The sequence below is a fragment of the Trachypithecus francoisi genome, unplaced genomic scaffold (genome assembly GCF_009764315.1).
Source record: "Trachypithecus francoisi isolate TF-2019V2 unplaced genomic scaffold, Tfra_2.0 Contig01440, whole genome shotgun sequence".
NCBI classification, from domain to species: Eukaryota; Metazoa; Chordata; class Mammalia; order Primates; family Cercopithecidae; genus Trachypithecus; species Trachypithecus francoisi.
Window position 1 is genome coordinate 5,529,441 of NW_022681431.1, and position 26,095 is coordinate 5,555,535.

Here is a 26,095-nt window from a genome sequence, read left to right on the forward strand (position 1 = left end):
CTTTTCCTGGCTTCTGCCGAGATAGCTAAGTGGATCTATGAGTCACACCCATAATCTTGTTATTGGGTGATTTTCCAGCCACATTCTTGGTGTTCTTTCCAGAAATCACTATTTTTTTTGGAAATATGAGTAGTCTCATAATATTCCAAGTCTTCAAGTTCTAGTTCCTTTTTGCTTAATAATACTTTCAATTTATCTATTTTCTCCCACATTTTATTATAAGCAGTAAGGAGAAATCAAGCCACACTTTTAATACTTTGCTCAGAAATCTTCAGTCGGCTCAATATCCAAGTTTATCACAAATTCTGCTTTCCGCAAAATGCTAGGGCACAATTCAACCCCTTCACCACTTTATGTAACAAAGATGACCTTTATTCTCCAACAACATACTCATCTTTTCCACTTGAGTTCTCATCAGAATGGTTTTTACCACCCACATTTCTACCAACAATCTCTTCAGGGTAATCTATGCTCTCTAACAGGTACCTCAAAAACTCTTCTAATCCCTACCCATTACCCAGTTCCAAAGCTACTTCCACTTTTTTAGAACTTTGTTACAGCCACATTCTGCCTCCCAGTACCAAAATGAGCCCCAGTTTGCTAGGGTCACTCTAACAAAACACCACACCCTGGGAGAGTTAAACAGCAGAAGTTCATTGCTCACAGTTCTGGAGCCTGGAAGTCTAAGATCAAGGTGCTGACATGTTTGGTTTCTCCCGAGTCCTCTTTTCCTTGCTTGCAGATGGCTGCTTTACCATTCTGTCCCCACATGGCTCCTTTTTTGTACATGTTCACTTCTGGTATCTCTTTCTGTTCTTATAAGGACATCTGTCCTATTGGATTAGGGCTTCACCCTAATTGCTTTTTTATTTTTTGAGACAGGGTCCTGCTCTGTCGCCCAGGATAGAGTGCAGTGGTGAGATCATGGCTCCCAGCAATCTCGACTTCATGGGCTCCAGCAATCTTCCTACCTCAATGGCCAAAGTAGCTGGGACCATAAGCATGTGCCACCAGGCCTGGCTGCATTGTTTTAACTTAATCATCTCTTTACAAACTTATTTCTAAATATGGTTACACTGTTTTGTTTTTTTTTTTGTTTTTTTTTTTGTTTTTGAGATAGAGTCTTACTCTGTAGCCCACGTTGGAGTACAGTGGCACCATCTCAGCTCACTGCAACCTCCGCCTCCCAGGTTCAAGCAATTCTTCTACCTCAGTCTCTCAAGTAGCTGGGATTACAGGCACCCACCACCACGCCCAGCTAATTTTTGCATTTTAGTAGAGACGGGGTTTCACCATGTTGGCCAGGCTGTTCCCGAATTCCTGACCTCAGGTGATCTCTCTGCATCAGCCTCCCAAAGTGCTGGGATGAGCCACCATATCCCGCCAATATGGTTATATCTAAGTATGGTTACATCCTGACCTTTTGGGGCTTGGGACTTCCTTTGAATTTTGTGGGGGTGCACAATTGAGCCCATAACACACTGTATTTCCATCTGTTGTGCCTGTTATATACTCTAAAGAGACATGCATAAATCATGTTTATGAGAATGCTTGCTGTGTGGACAAAACGTGAATCCAGTGTTTCGATGTGACACACTCTGTTCAGCAGTGTGGGCTGAATAGTGTGTACATGCTTGCACCTGCAATCCCAGCACTCTGGGAGGCTGAGGTGGGTGGACTGCCTGAGTCCAGGAGTTTGAGACCAGCCTGGGCAACATGGTGAAACCCCATCTCTACAAAAAACACAAAATTTAGCCAGGTGTGGTGGTGCACGCCTATAGTCCCAGCAACCTAGGAGGCTAAGGTGTGAAAGGATCATGTGAGCCTGGGAGGTGGAGGCTGTAGTGAGCTGAGTTCATACCACTGTACTCCAGCCTGGGTGACAGAGTGAGACCTGTTTTTAAAAAAACAAAATACACGTGTATGATGGTAATTTTTTTTTTTTTTTGGAGACAGAATCTCGCTGTTGCCAGACTGGAGTGCAGTGGCACTATCTTGGCTCACTGCAACCTCCACCTCCCAGGTTCAAGCAGTTCTCCTGCCTCGGCCTCCCAAGTAGCTGGGACTACAGGTGCCCATCACCATGTTCAGCCGATTTTTTTTTTTTTGTATTTTTAGTAGAGATAGGGTTTCACTGTGTTAACCAGGATGGTCTCAATCTCTTGACCTTGTGATCTGCCCACCTCAACCACCCAAAGTGCTGGGATTACAGGCATGAGCCACCGCACCTGGCCGTATGATGCTATTTCTAAGAGCGCTAGTTGTGTGAATGAATCAGTACTGTGAAATGTCTGGGAAACCCTTTGCTACATGTTATACATTTTCCAAATATGTTTAAAAGATGTTTCTAAGATTTCTACTTACCTGATTGAATCAGATACTATAATTTGTTTGAACCACTGTGTTCACCACTCCGTGCTGCCTGCTATACATTCTTTAAAGCGCCATGTGTTCAGTATTTTCTAAAGTACTTGTTTTAAGTGAATCAGGACCATTTTATATCTAAAATACTGTATTTGATAATCTGTGCTTTATGTTATACATGCTAGGGCACATGTACGAAAGACACTTAAGAGTGCCAGTGGTAGGAATGATGTAGTACAGTGGTGTTACCGTGAAGCATGGCATTTAGTACTCCATGCTGCAGGCTGTACATTTGCAACAGATACATGCATAAAAATATTTTGAAGACTACTGTGCTAGGCCATTTTGGCACTACTATAAAGAAATACCTGAGGCTGGATAATTTATAAAGCAAAGAGGACTTTTTTTCTTTTCTTTTTTTTGACGGAGTCTTGTTCTGTTGCCCAAGCTGGAGTTCAGTGGCTCAATCTCTGCTAATTGCAAACTCTGCCTCCTAAGTTCCAGTGATTCTTCTGCCTCAGCCTCCCAAGTAGTTAGGATTACAGGTGTGCGCCACCATGCTCAGGTAATTTTTGTATTTTTAATAGAGATGGGGTTTCACCGTGTTGTCCAGGCAAAGAGGTTTAGCAGGCTCACGGTTCTGCAGGCTGTACAAGCATGGAGCTAACATCTATTCAGTTTCTGGTGAGGGGCCTCAGGAAGCTTAGAGTCATGGCCAGAGGTGAAGGGGGAATAGCACATCCCAGGGTGAGGGTGGGAGCAGGAGAGAGAGAGAGAAGGGGCCAGGCTCTTTTAAACAACCAGATCTCATGTGAACGCAGCACAAGAACTCGCTCATTTATCACAAGGATAGCACCAAGCCACTCATGAGGGATCTGCCCTCATGACCTAGACACTCCCCATCAGGCCCTACCTCCAACATTGGGGATCACATTTCGACATGAGATTTGGAGGGGACAAATATCCAAACCATATGAAGTATAGTTATGTGAATGAATCAGAAGAATTTTATTTCATTGAATCATGCATTCAACACTCGTCTGCCCATTACACACTTTTATTTATTCATTTGCTTTTTTTGAGATGGACTCTGGCTCTGTTGCCCAGGCTGGAGTGCAGTGGTGAGATCTTGGCTCACTGCAACCTCTGCCTCCTAGGTTCAGGCGATTCTCCTGCCTTCATCTCCTGAGTAGCTGGGACTATAGGCAACCGCCCCCATGCCACACCTAGCTATTTTTAATTTTTTTAGTTTTAGTAGAGACAGGGTTTCACCATGTTGGCCAGGCTGGTCTCAAACTCCTTATCTCAGGTGATCCGCCCACCTTGGCCTCTCAAAGTGCTGGGATTACAGGTGTGAGTCACCACGCCCAGCCCCATTATACACTTTTTAAGGAGATGCGTAAATGTGTTTCTAAGAGTGCCAATTGAATAAATAAATCAGTCCCATGCTATTTAATGAAGCATTTTGTCCTGTTCCCTATGCCGCATGTTTTACACTCTCCAAAGACACATGTATAAAGGAATTTCTTCTTTTTTTTTTTTTTGGAGACGGAGTTTTGCTCTTCTTGCCCAGGCTGGAGTGCAATGGCACCATCTCGGCTCACCGCAACCTCCGCTTCCTGGGTTCTAGCGATCCTCCTGCCTCAGCCTCCCCAGTAGCTGGAATTACAGGCACCCGCCACCACGTCCAGCTAATTTTTGTATTTTTAGTAGAGAAGGAGTTTCACCATGTTGGTCAGGCTGGTCTCGAACTCCCGACCTTAGGTGATCCGCCCGCCTCGGCCTCCCAAAGTGCTGGGATTACAGGTGTGAGCCACCATGCCCGGCCGTGTAAAGGAATTTCTAACAGGTCAACTTGTGTGGACAAATCAGTTTTATTTCTATGAAGCACTGAGTTTAACATACCATGATGCACGGTATGCATTCTTTATGACACATGTGTAAAAGATGTTGCTAAGACTGCTATTTGTGTGCATAAACCAGTATAATGTCATTTCTGTAAACATTGTTCAGGACTATGGCTGAACATTATACACTTCATAAAATTTTATGGGTAAAAGATGTTTCTAAGAGTGCCAGTTGTGTGAATGAATCAATATACTGTCATATCTATGAAACATTATTTGCTGCATTCTGGACTGGAATGTATAATCTCGGTAAAGAGACACGTGTAAACTATGTTTTGTTAACAGATAATTGTGTACTGAACCAATGTTATATTCATGAAACCATATGTACTGCTCTCTGTGTGCCATGTTATACACGTGTTAATTTATATTGTTATAAATACAAATACATAAATGACATTTGTAACATTCTTATGTGGCTCAATAAATCAGTATAGTATAATTTCTATAGACTACATTGTATGTAAATATGCTTGTAATAGCACTGGTTGGGTGAATAAATAAGGATAGTGTTATTTCAATGAAACACTGTTCAGCACTTTATTGTTTATTGTATACGCTAAATACAACTGTATAAAAGATATTTAATGTGGGCTTAAACTGCACGAGCACACTTACATGTGGATTTTCTTCTGCCTCTGCCACCCCTAGACAGCAAGACCCCCCCATCTAGACAGCAAGACCCATCTCTCTTCTTTCTCTTCCTCCTCAGCCTACTCAACATGAAAATGACAAGGATGAAGACCTTCACGATGGTCCACTTCACTTAATGAATAGTAAATAGTAAATTTTCTCTTCCTCATGATGTTTGAAATAATATTTTCTTTTCTCTAGCTTATTTTATTGTAAGAATACAATATGCAATACGTATACAAAATGTGTGTTAACCAACTGTTTATGTTATTGGTAAGGCTTATGGCTAACAGTAGGCTATTAATACCTACATTGTGGTGCAGTCAAAAGTCATATACAGAGTCTCGATTGTTTGGGGGTTTGGTGCCCCTAATCTCTGCATTGTTCAAGAGACAACCACAGTGTTATTTCTGTTAGACACGTGTCAGCACCCTATACTGTTACTGTGACTTGCTATTTTTTTAAATCTCCCTTATAACAGTAGGATAACTCTCTGAATAATTCTAAGTATAGTGAATCCCCAATACGTGCAAATTAAAATGGTGACCTGTATCTTTAAAGACAATTAAATCTTTATACATGTTCATGACAGCTTGTGTTTTTCATAAACCATTAAGTATATCAGAAGGTCACATACTTGATGGCTTATGTATTAAATCTCTTAATCAGTAACCAGCAGAACAGGATCGAGTCCTCGCTCTGCCACTAACTAGCTATTTCACCATGAGTAAGTCACTCTGCTTGTTTGGATCTTAGTTTATAAAGTGGGGAGTGTTAGGCAATAGAGCACTGTCGTGCCTTTCAGTGCCAACTTTCTCCAGCTCATTATGCATAAGCTACATCAGTATGTAGGTTTTATTTCTGTTCTGGAAACTACGGCCTCTATCTCTGTATTTATACCAACTGCTTAGGTTACAAGTTAATCAGTCACCACTGAATGAATGTGGTCTATACATTGGCCCAGTAGTCAGTTTATGCTTTTATTTACCTTTTGCTTAAAGCCCAGCTCATATTTGACTACAGAAAAAATTATGGCTGTTAGAAGGGGGTTGCTCTGTGAGTAATAAGGAAAAGCAAAGGAAGAGATGAGACCAGAAAGCAACTCATGGCATTCCCAAGGCATTTGATGTTGCACATCAGGACAGAGGCCTGCTAACAGACACTGGCTGGGTTAAAAAAAAAGTTCTAAAATTACATGTGTTTCCCTGTGTGGGGAGGTGTTTATGCATGCATGTATAAGCAGGCACTTTCAAGAGCGTGTATGCATGTCTAATTATTTTTCAAAGATATTTGTAATCCAGAAAATGTTCAGAGCCACTGACATAATGGAATATACCATTGTTTTTCTTTCAGATAATGAGTTAACAGTCACAGATAATGCTCTTTGAAGACAGGTAGAGCAAAATGGTCAAACGGAACCCTTGAGCAATTGTCCTCCTTCCCCCACTCCCATAGGAACATCAACTTAAACAACTACCCTTACAATAATACGTCTTCATAAGGACTAAAAAACTGGGTGAGAGGTCACATAGTACCTGATTTTTGTAGAACAGCAAGACAAGAAACATTGAAGTGTGCAGGAAGGACAGTTTCATATTGTCTACACTACCCTCCTCCAGACCCAGGCAGTACAGCATGGAGACAGAGAGAGAGAGAGAGAGAGAGAGAGAAAGAGAGAGAGAGAGAGAGAAAGTGCCACAGACTGCCACCCCATTACAGTGGAACACAGCATTTAGTAGAATTTTACCAGCGCCCGCAAAGCAAGCAATTAGATCAGTCCTGTGCCAAAGAGTAACCCATTGCCCCAACAGAAGGTACCCAAGTTCCAACTTGCTCTACCACCGGCTTGGGGTATGATCCTGCATCACACCACATATGGCAGCCATGGGATTGCCTGTGTCACCCTTCTCCTGACTCTAGGCAGAGCAGTGTGGAGAGAGACTCCTTCTACTTGGAAAACGAGAGAAAAGAGTACAGGGAATATTGTCTTGCAATTGGGTACCAGCTCAGCCACAGTAAAACAAAGCTCTGGGCAGAGTCCCATAGCTCCTGATTCCAGGCCATTGCTCCTGGATGGTGCTTCCAGACCCAGAAGGGAATCTGCTGTCTTAGTGGGTCAAACCCACGTCCTGGAAAGCTTCACCACCTGCTGAATAAAGTGACCTTGGGCATTGAATAAACATCAGTGGGAGTTAGGCAGTAGCAGATGTGGGCCTTGGGTATGCCCACGTACTGTACTGGTCTGGGACACTGTGCACTTCAAGTGTGACCCAGCACAGTGCCAGCTTATGGCAGCCATGAGAGTGTTTGCATCCCCCTTCCCCAGCTCCAAATAGTCCAGCACCATTCCATGTAGAAAACAAGAAGGAAGAAAGTGAAAAACTTTACTTGGGAACACAGGGAGTTCTTTTTTCTTTTCTTTTTTTTTTTTTTTGAGACGGAGTCTCGCTCTGTCGCCCAGGCTGGAGTGCAGTGACCGGATCTCAGCTCACTGCAAGCTCCGCCTCCCGGGTTTACTCCATTCTCCTGCCTCAGCCTCCCGAGTAGCTGGGACTACAGGGGCCCACCACCTCGCCCGGCTAGTTTTTTGTATGTTTTAGTAGAGACGGGGTTTCACTGGGTTAGCCAGGATGGTCTCGATCTCCTGACCTCGTGATCCGCACGTCTCGGCCTCCCAAAGTGCTAGGATTACAGGTGTGAGCCACCGCGCCGGCCTTTCTTTTTTATTTTCTTCTAGTCCATCAGGGCTAGGTATATAGGAGTCTGCAAGAGTTGCAGCATACCTGAGCTTAAGGTGTTCTGTAGTGCTGCAATGGCCGCAGTGACCATGTAGGCTTAAGGAACCCAACTCTCTGTCCCCTTTGAATGCTTGGAAGGCCCTCTGAGGAAGGATGAGTAAAAATAAAGCCAGACACCAATGACTGGAACAAATACCTAACTTTTCAATGCCCAGACATCAGTGAATTTCCACAAGCATCAAGAACATCCAGGAAAACATGACCTCAACAAATGGACTAAATAAAATGCCAGTGACCAACCCTGGAGTGACAGAGTTATGTTACCCCTCAGACAGAGAATTCAAAATAACTGTTTTGAGGAAGCTCAACGAACTTCAAGAAAACACAGAGAAGGAATTTAAAAAATGTATCAGAAAAACTTAACAAAGAAATTGAAACAACAAAAAAGAATCAAACAGAAATCCTAGACGGGGAAAATACAATTAACAAACTGAAAAATGCTTCAGGGTGTCTCCACAGTAGAACTGATCGAACAAAAGAAAGAATGATGGAGCAGACGACAGGCTATTTGAAAATGCACCGTAAGGACAAAGAAATAATAGAAAAGAATAATGAATACTTATAAGATTTAAAAGATAGCCTTAAAAGGGTAACTCTAAGATTTATTGGCCTTAAAGAGGAAGCAGGAAAAGAGGCAGCTGTAGAAATCTTATTTAAATAAATAATTTAAAAAATTTTTCCAAAGCTTGAGAAAGATAGAAATATCCAGATGTAAAAAAGTCAAAGATAACCAAACACATTTAACCCAAATAAAACTACCTCAAGGCAAATAATAAGCAAACTTTGAAAAGTCAAGGACAAAGAGAAGACCTTAAAAGCAGCAAGAGAAATGAGGCAAATAACAAATACCGGTGCCCCAATTCATCTGGCAACAGCCTTCTCAGAGAGGTCAGGAGGGAGTGCGATGACATATTCAAAATGATGAAGGGAGTTGGGGGAACCCTGTCAACTGAGATATCCTTTAAATATCAAGGAGAGCTAAGTCTTGCACAGATAAACAAAAGCTAAGGAATTCATCACCACCAGACATGTTTTACAAGAAATACTAAAGGGAGTTTGTCAATCTGCAAGAAAAAAAATACCACCAATGTGCAATAAGAAAACATTTGAAAGTATAAAACTCATTGGTAAAAGTAAGTACATAGACAGTCAGAATACTCTTAACCGTAGTGTATAATTCAAGATTTACTGTATTATGATGACTAAAAGACAAATCTATCAAAAATATAATAGCTACAGTGACCTATTTTGAGACAGGCAATATAAAAACATATATATTGAGACCAAAAAAAAGCAAAATGTATGTAGGGGGGTTAAGGTAGTGTAGAATTTTTTTTTCAGTTTTTCCTTTGTTTCTATTCTTTTCTTTATGATAGATGATAAATTGTTATCTGTTTAAAATAACTTATTGGCTGGGCACGGTGGCTCATGCCTGTAATCCCAGCACTTTGGGAGGCTGAGGCAGGTGAATCACCTGAGGTCAGGAGTTCAAGACCAGACTGGCCAACATGGTGAAACCCTATCTCTACTAAAAATACAAAAATTAGCCAGGCGAGGTGGTGGGTGTCTGTAATCACAGCTACTTGGGAGGCTGAGGCAGGAGAATCACCTGAACCCTGGGCAGCAGAGGTTGCAGTGACCTGATACTATGCCACTGCACTCCAGCCTCAGTGACAGAGTAAAACGCCATCTCAAAAAACTACAGAAACCAAAAAACTTGTTATATCTCATGGTAACCACAAAGCAAGATCATATAATAGATACACTAAAAATAAAAAGCAAAGAATTGAAATATGAGCATAGAAAATCACTTAACCACAAGGAAGAAAGAAAGAAGACAGGAATTATTATTATTATTATTATTTTGAGCAATAAAGCTTTTTAATCACCTGGGTGCAGGTGAGCTGAATCCGAAAAGAGAGTCAGCGAAGGGAGATAAGGGTGGGGCTGTTTTATAGGATTTGGGTGGGTAAAGGAAAATTACAGTCAAAGGGGGGTTGTTCTCTGGCGGGCAGGAGTGGGAGTCAGAAGGTGCTCAGTCAGGGAGCTTTTTGAGCCAGGATGAGCCAGAAAAAGGAATTTCACAAGGTAATGTCATCGCTTAAGGCAAGGACCAGCCATTTTCACTTCTTTTGTGTTGGAATGTCATCAGTTAAGGCGGGGCAGGGCATTTTTCACTTCTTTTGCGGGTGGAATGTCATCGGTTAAGGCGGGGCAGGGCATTTTCACTTATTTTGTGATTCTTCAGTTACTTCAGGCCATCTGGGCGTATATGTGCAAGTCACAGGGGATGTGATGGCTTGGCTTGGGCTCAGAGGCCTGACATTCTTGCATTCTTATATTAATAAGAAAAATAAAACAAAATAGTGTTGAAGTGTTGGGGTGGTGAAAATTTTGGGGGGGTGGTATGGAGAGAGAATGGGCTATGTTTCTCAGGGCTGCTTCCAGCGGGATTAGGGGTGGCATGGGAACCTAGAGTGGGAGAGATTAAGCTGAAGGGAGATCTTGTGTTAAGGGGTGATATTGTGGGGTTGTTAGAAGAAACATTTGTCGTATAGAATGATTGGTGATGGCCTGGAAACGGTTTTGGATGAATTGAGAAACTAAACGGAAGATACAAGGTCTGAATACAACAAGGAGAAAAATGGGTATTAAAGGACTAGGACTAAGAATTGGGAGGACCCAGGACATCCAATTAGAGAGTGCCCAAGGGGGTTGAGCAAAATTACTTGCTTGGTTGGCAAGTTTTTTGGCTCTATCCTTGAGTTTTTTTATGTTGTCATCTACCAGGCCAGATTGATTTAGGTAAAAAGAGCACTCTTCATTTAAGAATATACAGAGTCCTCCTTTTTCAGCAGTGAGTAAGTCAAGACCTTGGCAGTTTTGGAGGACAACTGCAGCTAAAGAGTCAACTTGGGCCTGGAGCACTGATAAAGCTTGTGATATGTCTGTGATGCTAGCAGAGAAGTCATTAGACAGGCTATGGAAGGTCTTGACAGAGGTTGAAATGCCTGCTATTCCAGTACCGAGAGCAATAGTGGAGGCAGAAAGTCCTAAACCGACCAGCAAGGGAATTGTAAGAAGAGTTAAGAGGTTTTAAAAGGGGATGCTGTAGCAAGCGAGTGATAACGGCTTTAATCCTTTTAAAGTGTGCGGTGGGATGGGATATTGGTGTTGAGTGGGGTAAGGGTGATTGGGTTTTAATGGGATAGTAATGGGCACATGATTGGTTGCCAGGGAAGGAGTAGAGATGTCCCATCCTTGTGGGTTAAGGTCGGGGGATATGAGAGAGAGGAGGACGCAAAGGAGGCTTTGGGTTGGGGAGAAGGGCGGCAATGAGATGTGGCTGTAGTCCAGGAATAGTCAGGGAAGCAGATAATTTGGTTAAAATATCTTGGCCTAGTAAGGGAACTGGGCAGGTGGGGATAACTAAAAAGGAGTGTATAAAAGAATGTTGTCTAAATTGGCACCAGAGTTGGGGAGTTTTAAAAGGTTTAGAAGCCTGGCTGTCAATACCCACAACAGTTATGGAGGCAAGGGAAATAGGCCCTTGAAAAGAAGGTAATGTGGAGTGGGTAGCCTCGTATTGATTAAGAAGGGGACGGACTTACCTTCCACTGTAAGAGTTACCCAAAGCATCTGTGATGGTCCAGGAGGCTTCCGAGGAGATGGGGCAGCGTCAGTCTTCAGCTGCTAAGCCGAGAAGATCTGGGAAAGCGTCAGTCAGAGAGCCTTGGGCCAGAGCTCCAGGGGCTCTGGGAGTGGCTGCCAGGCGAGTTGGACAGTCCGATTTCCAGTGGGGTCCTGCAAGATGGGACACAGCTTAGGAGGAATCCCAGGCTGTGGGCATTCCTTGGCCCAGTGGCCAGATTTCCAGCACTTGTAGCAAGCTCCTGGGGGAGGAGGTTCTGGAGGAACCCCTGGCAGCTGCGGTTCAGGCATTTAGAGTTGTGTGCTGGAGATGTGGCTGGAGTTTGTCCCACAGTGGAGGCAAGGAATTGCAACTCAGAAATAAGTTGCTACTTGGCTGCCTCTACTCTATTATTGTACACCTTGAAGGCGACGTTCATTAAGTCCTGTTGTGGGGTTTGAGGGCCGGAATTTAATTTTGGGGGTTTTATTTAATGTTGGGAGCACATTGGGTAATAAAATAAAATGCGTATTGAGAGTAAGACGGCCTTCTGACCTCTCAGAGTCTAGGACTGAAAAGCATCTCAGGGTTGCTGCCTAAACGGGCCATGAACTGGGCTAAGTTTTTATATTTGATGAAAAAGAGCCTAAACACTAACTGATTTGGGAGAGGTCGGATGAAGAACAAGGAGCATTAAACTTGACTATGCCTTTAGCTCTAGCCACTTTTTTAAGAGGAAATTGCTGGGCAAGCAGGGGAGGGCTAGTCAAGGAACGAAACTGTAAGCCAGCCGGCTGTGAGGAGGGGAGGTGATAAAAGGATTACAGGGTTGGGGAGTGGAGGCTGAGGAAAACTGGGACCTAGCTCAGCCTGGCGAGGAGGGGAGATGTCAGATGGGTCTATAGAAAAGGAAGACTGGAAAGACTCAGCGATGCTTGGGGTTGGGACTGAGGGGACAGGCAGGAGGGAAAGAAGGAAGATTTGGGACGGTTTGCATTGGAAACAGAGACTAGGGAGGGACCGATGTGTAAAAGAATGTCTGGATGTCAGGCACCTTAGACCGTTTGCCTATTTTACGACAAGAATTATTTAGACCTTGTAGGATGGAAAAATCAAAAGTACCTTTTTCTGGCTATTTGGAACTACTGTCAAGTTTGTATTGGGGTCAAGCAGCATTGTAGAAGAAAATAAGGCATTTAGGTTTTAGGTCAGGTGTGAGTTGAAGAGGTTTTAAGTTCTTGAGAACACAGGCTAAGGGAGAAGAAGGAGGAATAGAGGGTGGAAGGCTACCTATAGTGAAGGAGGCAAGCCCAGAGAAAAGAGAGAGTAGAGACATGGAGAGAAGGAGTTCAGGGTTTCTTGCCCCCTAGAAAAGCAGAGAAGGGGTTGGGGTTCTTGCCCCTCCCCCAGAAAAGCAGAGAAGGGGTAGAGACAGGGAGAGAAGGGGTAGGGGTTTTTGCCTCTCCCCCAGAAAAGTGGGACTTGCTGCTAAAGGTGAAGGACCAAGGCAGGTGTCCCTGCAGCGTGGTCAGACACCTCTGAAATGTGGGTGAGTCATCAGAGAGGCGTCCCTGCAATGATTAAACACCAAGGGAAGGCTGCCTTCCTGAGTCCGTGACTGGCGCCAGCGTTTTGGGTCCACGGATAAAACGTGTCTCCTTTGTCTCTACCAGAAAATGAAAGGAATTGAAATTAAGAGAAGGGAGAGATTAAAGGGTGGTGCCAAGATTGGAAGGAGAAAGATGTTGAGGGATAGTGAGAGAGGTTGGAGAAGAGAGTAAAAAGGGGCCGCTTACCCAATTTAAAATTGGTGAGACGTTCTTTGGGCTGGTTGGTCTGAGGACCAGAGGTCGCAGGTGGATCTTTCTCATGGAGCAAAGAGCAGGAGGACAGGGGACTGACCTCCCAAGGGAGTTCCCCCGATGCGAGTCACGGCAGCAAAATCTCATGCGCATCTGTGTGAAGAGACCACCAAACAGGCTTTGTGTGAGCAATAAAGCTTTTTAATCACCTGGGTGCAGGAAGGCTGAGTCCAAAAAGAGAGTCAGCCAAAGACAGGAATTATAAAACAACCAGAAAACAAATAACAAAATGTCAGTAGTAAGTTCTTACCCATCAATAATAATAAAAGTCATTAAAAATACATAATTTTTGTATAGTATATAATTTTCATATAATAAAAACTAAAAAGCTTCTGTACAGCCAAAGAAATAATTATCAGAGTTAATAGACAACCAACAGAATGGGAGAAAATCTTCCAAATCAATACATATGACAAAGGACTAATATATCTAGAATCAACAAAGAACTCAAACAAATCAGCAAGAACAAACCAAAAAGTGGGCTAAGGAAATGAACAGACAACTCTCACAAGAAGATATACAAATGGCCAACAAGCATATGAAAAAATGTTCAACATCACTAATTATCAGGAAAATGCAAATCAAAACCATAATGCGATACTACCTCACTCTTGCAAGAATGGCCATAATCAGAAAGTCAAAAAATCGTAGATGTTGGCATGGATGTGGTGAAATGGGGACACTTTTACACTGTTGGTGGGAATGTAAAGTAGTACAACCACTATGGAAAACAGTGTGGAGATTCCTTAAAGAACTAAAAGTAGATCTACCATTTGATCCAGCAATCCCACTGCTAGGTATCTACCTGGAGGAAAATAAGTCATTATACACAAAAGGTATTTGCACACATATGTTTACAGCAGCACAATTTGCAATTGCAAAAATATAGAAACAGCCCAAATGCCCACCAATGAACAAGTGGATTAAAAAATATGGTTTACATATACCATGGAATACTACTCTGACATAAAAAGGAACAAAATAACGGCATTCACAGAAACCTGGGTGGAATTGGAGACTATTATTCTAAGTGAAGTAACTCAGGAATGGAAAACCAAACATCATATGTTCTCACTCATATGTGGGAGCTAAGCTATGAGGACACAAAGGCATAAGAATGATATATTGGACTTTGGTGACTTGCGGGGAAAGGGTGTGGGGTAGCAAGGGATAAAAGACTACACATTGGGTACAGTGTACATTGCTCAGGTGATGGGTGCACCAAAATCTCAGAAATCACCACTAAAGAACATATTCATGTAATTAAACACCACCTGCTCCCCGAAAACCAATTGAAATTAAAAAAAAAAAAATAGAGTGGCTGAATGGATGAAGAAACATGACCCTACTATATGCTGCCTTATGGAAAACTACTTCATCTATAAATATATCTATACCAGACAGAAAGGGAAAATATGGAAAAATATATTCCATGCAAACAGAAACCAAAAAAAAAAAAAAAAAAAAGCAGGCAGGAGTAGCTAAAGTTATACCAGATAAAACAGACTACAAGTCAGAGACTGTGAAAAAAAACATAAAACCACAAGGAAGGTCACTATATAATGTTAAAGAGGTCCGCTCAGCAAGAGGATATAACTATTCTAAATACCTGTGCACTCAATGCTGGAATACCAAAGCACATAAAGCAAGCATTAATAGCTCTAAAGGGAGAGATGGACTGTAATTCAATAACAGGGGGCTTCAACACCTCAGACTCAATAATGAAGAGTTCACCCAGACAGAAAAATAACAAAGAAACATCAAAGTGAAACCAAAATTAGACCAAATGGGCCTAACTGAAATTTGTAGATCATTTTACCTGACTGCTACAGAATACACACTCCTCTCATCAGCACATGGAACATTCTTCAGAATAGACCACATTATGGGCCACAAAACAAGTCTCAACAAATTTTTGGAAGTCAAATACAATTAGAAATCAATAAAAAGAAGAATCTTGGAAACTACACAAACACATGGAAATTAAACATCTCCTGAATGATGAATAAATCAATGAAGAAATTAAGAAGAAAACTGAAAATTTCTGTATACAAATAAAAGCGGAAACACTACATACCAAAATCTATGGGCTATAGCAAAAACAGTGCTAAGAGAGGTGTTTATACGAATAAACTCCTACACTGAAAAGTAGAAAGACTTCAAATAAACAACTTAACAATGCACCCAAAGTAGCTAGAAATGCAAGCTAAAAACAAACCCAAAATTAGTAGAAAGAAAGAAATAATAAAGATCAGAGCAGAAACAACTGAAATTGAGACAACAAAATTTAAAAATCAAGAAAACTGAAAAGTTGGCTTAAAAAAAAAAATAAACAAAATGGACACACCTTGAGCTAGACTAAGAAAAAAAGGAGAGGACTCAGATAAGTAAAATCAGAAACAAATAAGGAGATGTAACAACCGAGACCACAGAAATACAAAGACTCATTAGAGACTATTATGCTTCTTTCCTCTCTGCTGGCTGAGCCTGGGGTTTTTATGGGCCCAGGATGGGGGGCAGGGCAGGCCATGGGTGATTTCAGAAACGGTAACATTCGAGCAGGAAACCAGGGATGTAAGTTCTCACTTTGTGCTGCAGCTTCAGGTTTGAGGGTGGAGCCCTCATGGGGACTTGCCCTCCCAGAATTTTTCTCCCTCCTGCCCCTATCATTTAGAGAACTCCTAAAAACAACAACAATATAAAACAACCTGATTCAAAAATGAGCAATGGATTTGAACAGTTATTTCTGCAGATGATATACAAATTGTCAACAAGCACACAAAAAGATGCTAAGCATCACTAATCATCAGGGAAATGCAAATCAAAACCACAAAAAGATAAAACCTCACACCCATTAGGATGGCTACTATCAAAAACAGAAAATAACAAATATTCATAAAAACACAGAGAAAGTAGAACCCTGTGCAGTGTTGGTGGGGAGAGAGAATGGTGAAGTCACTGTGGAAAACAGTATTGCAGTTCCTAAAACATATTTTTATATAATTACCATAGGACTCAGCAATTCCACTTCTGTGTATAAATAAAAAAGACTTGAAAGCAGGATTTTTGAAGTGATATTACACCTATGTTTATAACAGAACTATTCACAATAACCAAGAGGTGAAAACAGCCAAAGTGTCTATAGATGAGCGAACGGATAAACAAAATGTGGTACATAGAAAAAATGAAAGGAAATTCTGACATGGATAAACTTTGAAACTCTGACATGGATAAAGCAAGCTGTGACTCCTGGCAGCCTTCAAGATCTGGTGCATAACGAAGACGTTATGCTAAGTGAAATATGCCAGGCACAAAGGGACAAATATTGTATGATTCCACTTCTGTAAGGTTCCTAGAGTAGTCAAGTTTATAGAGGCAGATAATAGAATACGAGTTGCCAGGGGCTGGGGGCTGGGAAGAATGGGAGGAGTTGTTTTTCAATGGGTACGAGTTTCATTTTCGGAAGGTGAAAAAGTTCTGGAAACGATGATAGTTGCTTAACAACGTGAATGTTCTTAGTGCCACTGAACCATAGACTAAAAATGGTTAAAATGGTAAATCGCATGTTATGTATAATTTACCACAATAAAAAAGTGTATATGAAATATAATTAAGGGAGCCTAGTTTTCTCCAGGGGAAAAAGGAGGTGTAGAAGCCTGGAGGGGTGTGCATGTGACTGTTGAGACATTAAAAATACTCTTTAAGTAGGAGAGAGAGTAAACAGCTAAGCCACTTACCAGTTATCTGACTTTTTGCAAGTAGGTAAACCTCTCCATGCTTTAGTTTCTTAAACAATACAAATAAAAAGGGTCATATTTTTCCATCATTGTTACTCTTTTTTTTTTTTTTCCTTATTCCCTCAAATGATTGCACAGTTAGTGGTTTGGGGGTATGGTGATACGGTTTGGCTGTGTCCCCACCCAAATCTCATCTTAAATTTTAGTTTGCATAATCCCCACATGTTGTGGGAGGAGACCCAGTGGGATGTAATTTAATCACGGGTGGGTTACCCTAATGCTGTTTTCGTGATAGTGAGTGAGTTCTCAAGAGATCTGATGACTTTATAAGGGGCTTTTCCCCCTTTTGCTCCACACTTTCCTTTGCTGCCACCATGTGAAGAAGGACATGTTTACTTCCCTTTCTGCCATGACTGTAAGTTTCCTGAGGCCACCCTAGTCATGCTGAACTGTGAGTCCATTAAACCTCTTTCCTTTATAAACTACCCAGGCTTGGGCGTGTCTTTATTAGCAGCAGGAGAACGGACTAATACAGATGGTTAACAGTACACTTCTCTAAAGCAGGAACCCTCCTGTTACACCTGCCTGTTTCCATTCATTCCACAATTGAATGAATAAATAAATTCATCCTGTAGACTGTTTTGTTTCTATCTCGTGCTCTCCATCTACCCAGCCCATGAGTACATAGACACACAGAAACACACACACACACATACACACAAACATGCAAATTTTGTAAATCTGCTTTCCTCCTACTCTAAGAATCACCAGATTTATTTTATTGACTCTCTTTTATGGCCAGTTTTCTTCCTAGCATTTATATCTTTTTTGGCAGTTCCCTGAAGGAGAAGGAAGTATGCATTTTGTTGCCAGGCAACAAGTATCTCCAGAATGCACATTACTTTTTTTAGATGGAAAAGGGAGTGTTTAATTTTTGTAACTGGGGTTTAATTTCAGTTCTTGAAAGGTCACTCGAATAATTCAGAGTTATGAAGAGTTGCTCAGCATAAATTGTAAGCCTAGTCTTTCCCTTAGTTCCCAGAGACAGGACCAGGAACTTTCAGCCAAGTTGTCCCTGGTCAAAGTCTCCCACCATATTGTGAGATATTTCTGTTTACAAATGCTAACAGGCCCAACAGAAGGAGGACATGTTTGCTTCCCCTTCTGCTGTGACTGTAAGTTTCCTGAGGCCACTCTAGTCATGCTGAACTGTGAGTCCATTAAACCTCTTTCCTTTATAAATTATCCAGGCTTGGGCAAAATGGCAGACTTTGCCTAGCCTGAGAGACAGGAGTAAATAGTTAAAAAGACGGAATTTAGGTAGGTATGCATAAGAGAAACTTCATGGCAATAAAAACAATATAAATATGTGTCTTTTAAAGGGGGAGGGAGTTTTGGGGTGACTGTAGGTAGGAAAACATTGTTTCAAGATAAGAATGGAGCAGTGAGGGCCGGGTGTGGTGGCTCACGCCTGTAATCCCAGCACTTTGGGAGGCCGAGACAGGTGGATCACCTGAGGTCAGGAGTTCAAGACCAGCCCGGCCAACATGGTGAAACCCCATCTCTACTAAAAATACAAAAATTAGCCAGGTGTGGCGGTGGGCCCCTGTAATCCTGGGTACTCCAGAGGCTGAAGCAGGAGAATCGCTCTGCTTGAACCTAGGAGGCAGAGGTTAAAGTGAGCTGAGATTGCACCACTACACTCCAGCCTGGTTAACAAGAGCAAAACTCCGTCTCAAAGAAAACCCCCCAAAACACAAAAAACGAAAAGAATGGGGCAACGAAGTCAGATGCATCCACTGCACCATATTTCATTTAATTATAATTCACATAAGCCCACATGCAAACGGCCAAAGCACCTTTATGATTTTCCATTTTTCAAAAACATTTTTTATTTAACTTTATTAAAATGACTGATAAAACATAAGGTTTGAACTCCTTAAAAATTACATATCTGGTTCTTTCCTTAAGATCTATGATCCAGGCCGGGCGCGGTGGCTCAAGCCTGTAATCCCAGCACTTTGGGAGGCCGAGACGGGCGGATCATGAGGTCAGCAGATCGAGACCATCCTGGCTAACACGGTGAAACCCTGTCTCTACTAAAAAATACAAAAAAAAAAAAACTAGCCGGGCGAGGTGGCGGGTGCCTGTAGTCCTAGCTACTTGGGAGGCTGAGGCAGGAGAATGGCTTAAACCCGGGAGGCGGAACTTGCAGTGAGCTGAGATCCGGCCACTGCACTCCAGCCTGGGCGACAGAGCGAGACTCCGTCTCAAAAAAAAAAAAAAAAAAGATCTATGATCCAGTGAGAACAAAGAATATTTTCAACTTTCTATCTTATCTTTTTAGAGATTTATTTATAATTTCCCTTATCTATATGTCCCTATGTGCTCTACTGTCCAGTCACATCTTAGGATGCCACTGCCATTTAGTTTCACTCTTGTTGCCCAGGTTGGAACACAGTCATGCGATCTTGGCTCACTGCAAACTCTCCTTCCTGGGTTCAAGTGATTCTCCTGCCTCAGCCTCCTGAGTAGCTGGCATTACAGGTGTGTGCCACCATGCCCAGCTGATTTTTGTATTTTTAGCAGAGATGGGGGTCTTTCCATGTTGGCCAGGCTGGTCTTGAACTCTTGACCTCAGGTGATCTGCCCGCTTTGGCCTCCCAATGGTGGGATTATGGGCATGAGCCACCCTTATATCATTCTTAAACAGACATGATCTTACATGCCATCCTCCAAGATGTCCTCCAGTTCCCAATTATTGTATTTCCCTCTGTAGTCTACATGTCTTGTTCCTTTATGTTTGACTCACTATAACTGACAGAAAAGTGAATTAGTTAAAAGGTGAGACTGCCCAAATAGTTTATAAATAACTAAATAACAAGATTTGATTCATTTCTATGTGCCTCTCATGTTTCACATATAAATACATACTCACACCTTACATAAATGAGCCACAAACTAGCAAGTGTATCAACAGAGACTCACCCGATTCTTAAAGCAGAGCACGGTATCTTTCTGTCATGTGAAAGTTCAGAGTCATCATTCAAAAACATATGGCAAGATCTCCAGGAACCTCCTAAAAGAGAAAACATATCCAACAGCTGTATTGTTTAATGTATCTCCTAATCCTTTGATAATCAGTAACCTCTAAGGAGTTAAAAAAGCAAATAACCAGTCAATAAAAATGTTAAATTAACCAGAGCATCTGAAAATAAAGCTGTTCCGAGCCATGGGTGAAAGGAAAAGGAATAGAAGATACATTATTATTATTATTATTATTTTTGAGATGGAGTCTCACTCTGTCGCCCAGGCTGGAGTGCAATGGCTGGATCTCAGCTCACTGCAAGCTCCCCCTCTCGGGTTCACGCCATTCTCCTGCCTCAGCCTCCCGAGTGGCTGGGACTACAGGTGCCCGCCACCTCGCCCGGCTAGTGTTTTGTATTTTTTAGTAGAGACGGGGGTTTCACCGTGTTTGCTAGGATGGTCTCGATCTGCTGACCTCGTGATCCGCCCGTCTCGGCCTCCCCAAGCTCTGGGATTACAGGCTTGAGCCACCACGCCCAGCCAGAAGATACATTATAATCACACTGACAAGTAGCTTCATTTTTGATCTTGCCCATCAAGTGCTAAGTGCTATAATGCCTTCCTCAGATAGGCAAAAAATCCACTTTCTAAAATAGAAAATATTCACTCTGGTTCTTTAAATAGTAAAGAGTAGCTGCCATCTAGTGACTTGTTGCTTAGTAATACTGCTGTATACCTTCTCTCCTCTCTGAGCCAGGGAACCCTTCCCATTCTCTATTAGAATTGAAACCTTTTCATTTTTCTGGAAAACCATTTCTCTAGCCTTCTGTTTTTAAATCTGCTACCAGATCAAGGGGAGTGATTAATGAATTCTGAGTTTTCAAGCCCAGGCAAATGAAAGGGCAAAGTGAGAGCTCAGAGATACAGAGAGGCTTCCATGTATAAACAAGAAACCAAGAAACCACCTGGTGGCACAGAGGAGGTGAGAGAACCTTTTTTTTTCTTTTTCAAAGCAAGCAGTGACTCCAGGAAGCCTTCAAGATCTGGTACAAAAGGGAATAAAAACCAACCAAAAATATTCAGTAAGACAATAGTGCAGTATCAGCCTTTTTTTTGTTTGGTTTTAAGTTCTTTCTTTCTTTTCTTTTTAGTTGAAGTAAAATTACTACACATAAATGCTAAAAGTTAGGGGAAAATCCTGTGAGGGATAATTGACCAAAGTTCTTTCTTGATAACCTTAAAAGCTTACAAATTGGTAGTACTAAAGGCTTTCAAACGAAAGCCAGGAACAAGCTAAATACATCCACTGTGTGACTGTAGAAACACTCAACAGGTGACGGGAAATCAAGTACTCTGTGCAGGAATACCTCGGCGATATTGCAGGTTTGGTTCTAGAACGCTGCAATAAAGTGAATATTGCAATATAGCAAATCAGACAATTTTTTTTTGTTTTCCCAGTGCCTATAAATTTATGTTTACAGTGTATTGTAGTCTAGGAAGTGTGCAATAGCACTATATCTAAAAACATACATACCTTGATGTAAAAATACCTTATTGCTAAAAAATGCCGAAACAGAGACAAGAAGTGAGCACATGCGATTGGAAAAATGGTGCCGATAGACTTGCTCATCATAGGGGTTGCCACAAACCCTCAATTTGTAAAAAATGCAGTGTCTGCGAAGTGCAATAAAGTGCAGTAAAACAAGGTATGCCTGTACTCACAGAGAAGAATATTCTAATTAAGTGCAAGCCAGCATGAGGATATGAAAACTCCAGACCATAAAATACCGCATAGGTTTTAGCGTGTCACAACTTGCCCATTCCAATGTCCTCCTTTGTCTAATATTCAGAAGAAAGGCGATTGTTTTCCACTCTTTTATTCTTGGGTGGTGAAGGTGGCAGTGTGGTGCAGCAGAGAGGGATGTGAGGCAGGGTCTTGCCTCCAGTCTGTTGAATGAGCTGGGATAAGACACTTATATTTTTTCGGTCCAGGTTTTCTCATCAGTCAAACTAATTGATCAAAAAAAGTTTCGGCCAGGTGTGGTGGCTCACGCCTGTAATCCCAGCACTTTGGGAGGCCGAGGCGGGTGGATCACGAGGTCAGGAGATCGAGACCATCCTGGCTAACATGGTGAAATCCCGTCTCTACTAAAAATACAAAAAAAAAAAAAAAAAAAAATGCCAGGCATGGTGGTGGGCGCTTGTAGTCCCAGCTACTTAGCAGGTTGACGCGGGAGAATGGCGTGAACCCGGGAGGTAGAGCTTGTAGTGAGCTGAGATGGCACCATTGCACTCCAGCCTGGGCGACACAGTGAGACTCATCTTAAAAAAAAAGAAAATTTTTTTTTCTTTTGGTTTAAATTTCTTATTCTGTGGTTGGTCTTAGCAGCTATGAATTCTGAGAAAGCCACAACCTTTCTTATCCTCTGCCTCCACCAGTGCAAAAAAGATGAGGGTATAAACCAAAAATAAAATCCTGTGTCCCCCAGCTGCCTGAACAGACCCCTTCCTGGCCAAGGGAACCCCAGAGAAACCTGAAAAATGGAATTCCTAGCCATGATGGGAAGGGAGGGCAGATATGCCTTGTCATACCCCCTCCTTTTTGGAGTTTAGGCATGACTGACCAGCATTAAAGTTAAAATAAAGATCCTAATGTCACCGGAAAGGGCTCCCAATCCTGCCTCCAAGAGATGGTTCTTGCATCTCGCACAAAAAAGAATTTAAGGTGAATTCACACAGTAAAGTGAAAGCAAGTTTATTAGGAAAGTAAAGGAATAAAAGAATGGCTACTCCATAGACAGAGCAGCCCTGAGAGCTGCCGGTTGCCCATTTTTGTGGTTATTCCTTGATTATATGCTAAACAAGGGGTGGATTATTCATGCCTCCCCTTTTAGACCATATAGGGTAATTTCCTGATGTGGCCATGGCATTTGTAAACTGTGACGGCGCTGGTGGGAGTGTAGCAGTAGGGACGACTAGAGGTCACTCTCATCACCATCTTGGTTTTGGTGGGTTTTGGCCAGCTTCTTTCCTGCAACCTCTTTTATTAGCAGGGTCTTTATGACCTGTATCTTGTGTTGACCTCCTGTCTCATCCTGTGACTTAGAATGCCTTAACCATCTGGGAATGTAGCTCAGTAGGTCTCAGCCTCATTTTACCCGGCTCCTATTCAAGATGGAGTTGCTCTGGTTTAAACGCCTCTGACAATAACACTCAGAAAACAGAATCTGTCAGGCAATTAGATACCAAATTAAAAACAAGGCCTAAGGCCATGCAAAGCCAAAGTCAACTCACACTCTACTAACCATAAAATCTTGTTAAATGGCTTGTTATTATCCTGATATAATATGGCTTACTTGCCAGCCTGACTCTGGTATAACATCACATGACAGATAGCAAACTCTGAAGGAAATCAAAATACTTCACCCCAAAATGTAATTCTTTGACATATTTTGAAATGACCCTGCAAAGTTGTCTTTTATGGGGGAAATTTGCATCTGTAGAGAACTGCCATTAATGCAGCCAGGCCTTCCCTTTCTAGGTCTTTCCATGATCTAGGATCTAGGAGAGATTAGCTTAGAACCTGACACGTTTAAAGGCTTGAAAAGAAACATTTACAGTCTATTCTCTCTGACCACTACCACCTAAGAGGCTTCCTCTACATAATAAGGGCCTTGCCCCCAACAACCACCTTATCTTAACCCAATTATTCCTTTCTACTAACTTCAAGTCTTTAGACAATAGCCTAACTTTCCCAACAGGTGGTCAACTCAAGAATCCCTAAAACCCACCTTTAAGATACAGTGAATCAGTTTCTCTTCAAAGGTTTAGCCTGTTAACTTCCTAGTCCTTTGTTCTCCAACTCAACTTTCTTGTTCTCCTTGCCCCTAGTTACTGGAAACAGCCTACCTGCTTCCCATCAGCATTAATCAATAACTCACATGTGTTCCCTTGATTACCTGCACCCACTGTTCCCCCGAAACTTCACATTTCACACACTTCACCACTATACCTCACATCCCCCTTCCCTTCCATATTTAGAAAAATATTTGCAAGTAGTCAATCGGTCAGCTCAATTGTGTGGTCTGACCCCAGTCCATGGGGGAATGACACAGAGGTAAGGACTATACATCAGAGATAAAAATCCCCTGCTCTTCTTTGTTCAGTGTGCTCTTGTGATCTTGACTGACATGAGTGGCACCCTTCTGCAGAAGTAAACTACCTTGCTGAGAAGACGTTTGCCTGAGTGCTGGTTTCACTTTGCGGCACCAAGCATTTATCCCTAGAACATTTTTATATCCAACATACCTATGCTTTTTAAGCCCCCCAGTTTGAGATGTCCTGCCATTTCAGGCTGAACCAATGTATGCCTTCTATGTACTGGTTTATGTCATTGCCTGCAACTCCTGTCTCCCAAAATGTATGCAAGCAAACTGTAACCCCACCACTTCGGGACCACGTACTCGAGGATTCTTGGGTTTGTGTTTTCCCTGGACTGCAGTCATGCATTTAGAATAAACCTCTTTAAAATATTTTTATAGAGTTTGATTTTTCCACTAACGAGGGGAACTGGACACCATGATTCTAAATTCTTTCTAGTTCTAGATTTCAGTGATTTCTTGTCCCTTCACTACGGAGATAATAGAATGAAAAGGACTCATATTTGAACGAACAAGTCCACAAAAATCAGAAGGAGGCTGTGGGAAAAAGAAGGATAACATGTGCTACTTGAGATCATCAGCATTGGAAAACTAAGCATGCAGTGTATTCAGAAGGCAATTCTTCATCAGCAAAACGAATCAAGGCACAGTATCACCCCTTTCTCTAAATCCTTTTGTCAGACGTTATTTACAAAACAGAGAAAGGCAACTAGAATAATGATAACTTTCACCCAGTGTGAACAAGTGTACAGACATCTGGGTAATGAAAAGCTGATACTTCCAATGTCATTTTACAGATAACTGTTTAATACCCAGCTCTCCGGTGCAGATTTCCTAGATATGTACCTGCAACCAACTAAGCATAACACTAGATGTCAGTAGATATAGTTGAAAAAAACGAAGCCTCATCCAGCAGTTTGAAAATCAGAGGAAATCATTTCCATTTACAGAACAGCTTATTCCAACAAACTTGTTGGATCAATGATTCTGTTTCCCAGCAGCCATCCATCTTTTTTAACCCAAGTGTTATATGACCTTGGAAATCGTGGTTTTTACAGATGTTTGAATTGTGCCTTGTGAAGTCATCTTGATGGTTTCCAGATGATAATACGTTTAGAAAGTATTTTAGTGCTGGGTTGATGGGTCCTGAAGATGTCACATTTTCTTGTGAAAGTTGTCTTGCTTATCCTTCTCCTTGGAATATTTGTATTTATCCATTTACACATACATAGGTATTTGTGTAAACATCTAAGTAAACATAGGTAAACAACACAATGGTTCTGGCTGCTTGATATAGTGGGGAGAGCACTGGACTAAGACTATTCAACATCATTCACATCATGTTACTCCTTCATTTGGGTTCTTGGTTTTTAGAAATGTTAAATTAGGAAGTGAGATTATGGGACCCTTAACTAAAGTCTCTTTTAACTCTAATTTCCTAATTTTGTATTTCTTCTAAGAACAATTTTAAACCACCTTAGACAAAGCAGACAATACTCCAGTACTACAGACATCAGAAATATTTCACCTTAGTTATCTAATTATCTTTTCTTCTGATAACCTCTTGGGGAGGGAGAGAAGTTAAAACTAAATTGCCAGGCGAGAGGATCAGATCCTTATTAGCGGTTCTAATTTTGTTATCAGAAAGGGGTCCCAATCCAGACCCCCAAAGAGGGTTCTTAGATCTTGTGCAAGAAAGAATTTGGTCGAGTCCACAGATAAAGTGAAAGCAAGTTTATTAAGAAAGTCAAGGGAATAGAAGAATGGCTACTCCATAGGCAGGGCAGCAGTTTAGGCTGCTGGACTAAGGACACTTATAGTTACTTACTGATTATTTGCTAAACAGGGGGTGGATTATTCATGAATTTTCTGGGAAAGGGATGGGCAATTCCCAGAACTGAGGGTTCCTTTTTTTTTTTTTTTAGGTGGAGACTTGCTCTGTTGCTCAGGCTGAAGCGATCTAGGCTCACTGCAAC